This window comes from Pseudochaenichthys georgianus, chromosome 22 (genome assembly GCF_902827115.2).
Source record: "Pseudochaenichthys georgianus chromosome 22, fPseGeo1.2, whole genome shotgun sequence".
Taxonomy (NCBI): Eukaryota; Metazoa; Chordata; class Actinopteri; order Perciformes; family Channichthyidae; genus Pseudochaenichthys; species Pseudochaenichthys georgianus.
Window position 1 is genome coordinate 33,144,403 of NC_047524.1, and position 4,223 is coordinate 33,148,625.

Genomic DNA, 4,223 nt, shown 5'->3' on the forward strand with positions numbered 1-4,223 from the left:
GCTAACTTTACATGGAAGCTGCCGCATATACACGTTATCCTGGAGAGACCTCAAATCATCTTCGTAATATCTATCAAACTATAGATCCTACACTTCCACTGGACGTGGATTCTAAAAGTACAATATACACTTCTCGCTAGAAATCTAATCAAAAAGCATTTTAATGGCCAAACTGTTCTACAATTTAGGATTTTCCAGAGAGGGTTATTTGTAAATAAACGGGAGCATGTTGTTTCTTACACGACCACTAGAGGTGCTACACTTTAAAACGTGGCTATGGGTCGTAATCTAAGGTGCTTAAACAATCGACCTATTTGGTCGTTTTTTGTAGGAGGACAGGCTGTTATTTCTCTGTGAGTTTATATTGTCAAGTCCGTGTCTGCCATTTCCTGTTTTACTTTGTCATTTCCCTTCTCATTTCAGGTAGTTCGATTCCTACCTTGCCTGTTTGTCCACGGACCTGATTACCTGCCCCGCCCTTATTGTTTGCACCTGTGGAGTCCCTTGCTTTTGTATATATTCTGTGTGTTCCCTGTGCCAAATGCCAGATCGTTTTGAACCTTGTGAATGGATTACCTTGTTTCGTCATCACAGTAAAACCTTTTTTTGAATCATCTTTTGTCTAGAGTCGTGCATTTGGGTCCTATCAGTTTTTGTGTGCTCCAGTCGTAACACCTTCCAGTTCCTTCGTCAAAAAGCAATGCAATTTCTCCATAGGATTTTGGAAAATAGCTGGAAATAAGGTCTGTGGTTGAGACATATTTAAGAGACGGATCACGTTTTGTTCAGCCGGATAATATCCACATGTCTCCCCTACTTTTATCATTTTCTAAGCATAAATCTAGTCGCCAGAAGCAAAATGCTAACGTTATGCTTCAGGAACTACAGCAGGGTCGCTGCTTCAACGTCACGCCAACTTCAGATCCATATTCAAACATACAGATTGTAAATGGTACAAGTTGAAGTGTTTGTTTGAACACTTTGCAGGAGGCAGGGACTTGCTTTCAAGCCAACCTGATCTCACCAGAATGCGTGACTCCACCACGACTCCTTAACATCGCATTGCGTGGTGGACTCACGAACTTTGTTACATTTACGTGTCGGCACCACGCAAACAACCCCAATGTAAAGTGAATGAGTCTCTTTTGTCGTGGTGCACACACGCATTTCTACAACGTCCCGCAGTGAGCTTTTATTCTATAAAACGTTTTTAAAATCTACTTTATAGCTTGTAGTAACTCACGGGAGGCTTCTTTTATTTTATTTGTATTCATAATAATTTTTATTTTTCGTCAGAATGTATTATGGTGCATTATTTACGATTTTTTGTTCTCAAAAAACAGTGCATTGTGTGTAATACAACTGTGATTTTTATTAAATTAGTTAGTTTTTAAGGAAGGCCAGAGCTTCAGCTGTGTCCAATAGATTGTTCCCTTTAGTTAACGTTTTTTAAAAGAACATTATATTCCGATTTGATCCTGTCCCCTTTATAGAGAACCGCAGTGACGCGTCGTAAAACCCGGAAGTAAGTTAGCATTTTTAGCACTTCTGGTTCCTTCGTCAAAAAAGCAATGCATTTTCTCCATAGGGTTTTGGAAAATAGCTCGAAATAAGGTCTGTGGTTGACACAAATTTAAGAGATAAATCACGTTTTGTTCTACGACAGTAGATACATCAGCAGTGACCCCACTGGTGATTTTTGAAGAGTTTACGTGTCTGAAAAACGATGGTTGTTACCGAGTGGCTGAATAGGACTACAGAAGTTGTCGAGGCCGTTGTACGTCATTACGCCTACACACGTAAACACTCCCGCTAAGTTTGTTTTCCCCTGTGTTCTGCTTGAAAGCAAGTACCTGCCTATCTTTAGTATCTGTATATCTATATCTGACCATTAGAATCTGTATTTTTGAAATTGTCGTTTTTAACACCGTAGTTTTACAAATTATAGAATAATTAATTACCGGTGTTTTCCAATTTTTCTCGGCAGTTCGTTTCGTTAGCAAACGTTAGCTAAAGCTAGCGCTACTAGTTAGCTACGCAATGGTGTGTTGCTTTCCTCCGGGTTGCAGCCACAGGTCTTCGCATGAAACGTGCTCGTTCTATCGTTTCCCGGCCAATGTTTTCCAAAGGAGAGTCTGGATTCGTGCCATGAGGTAAGCTGACGTTACATTGTTGTCCATGTCACGGTGAAATGTAAATGATGGGTAGTGACTGTATCGCTGTTTTAGAGATGGCGCTTCTGAAAAGACCGCAACATAAGTAAAGATAATGAATACATCCTATTAAAACCTGTGTCGCTTATATGATAAGTCTAATTAGTACAAGCAGCATAACGTTTCACCATGTGACTAAAGATTGTAGTCAGGGAAATCAGTTTGACATATTGAACTAATAACAAATCACCTCTGGCTGGCAGAGAACGCTCTGCTCCATAGCTTCTCTTGGACGTAACATCACATGTACATTTGACATTTATATTCAATTTAATATTCCATCCCTCACATACTTTTGTATATATAATAACTTATATTTTGTTTTTCTTGTTATGCTGCTTCAACACAAACATTTCCCAAATTGGGATCAATACAGTAATATCTTATCTTAATTAAGAAATATAACTATTATAATTAGTGTAGCAGCTGACACCCATTTTCAATATGGATTAATCTACCCTTTATTTCTTTAGTTCAATTTTCATCTATAAAAATGTCAAAATAGTGAAAATGTTGACGAGACAAAGTGCAAGGTTATATCTTTAGATGTTTTGTTTTAGCCTATGTACTGTATGTCTTAACGCTCTTATATGTGACGGTGTGACTTCCATGAAACTAATATTTTATATCTTCCCAACAGACAAGCTGACAGGAAACCTAACACTCTAACAACCACAACATTGCAAAGGCGAGTAAATGTAAATTAAAAACGATTCACAATTTCTTAATGTCTTCTTCTTTCTTGCAGTGAGGTGAAGCTGACCTTGCACTTGGTGCCAGTAAGGATGCTCCTCAGGCAGGCTGAATGTTACTCCCTCCTTACTGACACAGAAGCCCTTGATTTGCAATGCTTCACTAATTGTCATTTCCCTGTCTCCGTAGGGACAGTTTACCTCCAGCACAGCGGGAGACCCTACCAGACCATCTGGAGATGCCCCCAACACTCCTGATTGGGAGAGCCACAAACCTGACTCATGGACCTGCATAGGGTTGCAGTGGTGAATGCCCTGACGCCCTCACATTCATTCATAGTCCCCCACTGTACAGACAAAGCACCATCAAGGGCCTGTTGTTGCCCTAGCACCCTGGCACTAAGGGAAGCAGTCACACGCTTTGACCTCAGGACAGCTCCAAAGTTGCTGGCAGTCAACCTTCCTTTCCTGAACAAATGCCAGTTTGGGTTGGTTCGCTGACCAGTGGTAGCCACCTGAATTGCCCTCTGTTGCTCCTCAGACAATGCCATGCTTGCCACAATTGCCTCAGGTCCCTGATGCCCAACAGATTTGAGAATTTGAGGAACAGTAAGTGTTTCCCAGCTGTAGTGTTCCTCTTCTGGCTCGGGGGAGAGAAGCCAAGACATTCCTGAGAACCTGCCCCCGAGTCTGTCCCTCAGCCAGTCACGATCTTCGGAGGTGGGCTCTCTTGTCAGCGGGTTGAATGAGTTATTGGTTGGAGGAAATAGCTCCTCCACTGAATGCGTACGTGTAGCTGCCTTTGGCTTCTTCCACTGACGGGGGGTGTCACGTCAGTGCAGCTGAAAGTGTGGATGGCAAAGATGGCTAATGCAGCCGCATGACTGCATTTCCATTCTCCACGTGGGCATTCACATTCTGTGGAGAGAATTCCCTCTTCTCCTGTAGATACCTGTGGTGGTGGGATTGTTTTATTATTTAAAATATATTTACATTTGTAATGCCTTCCCAATTATCCCTTTAATTGTTTACTGTATGTTTATCTCATGGATATTTCTGTGTTTTCTGGGGTGTAATATTTGTAATCTTGGGGCCTCTTCTCTTTAACGTCTACATGCTACCACTGGCTCAGATAATGAAGAACAACAAAATAAGTTACCATAGCTATGCAGATGACACACACATTTACATAACAATTTCACCAGGAGACTATGCTCCAATTCAAGCACTGAGTAAGTGCATTGAACAAATCAATGACTGGATGTGTCAGAACTTTCTCCAATCAAACAAAGATAAAACTGAGGTAATGGTTTTTGGA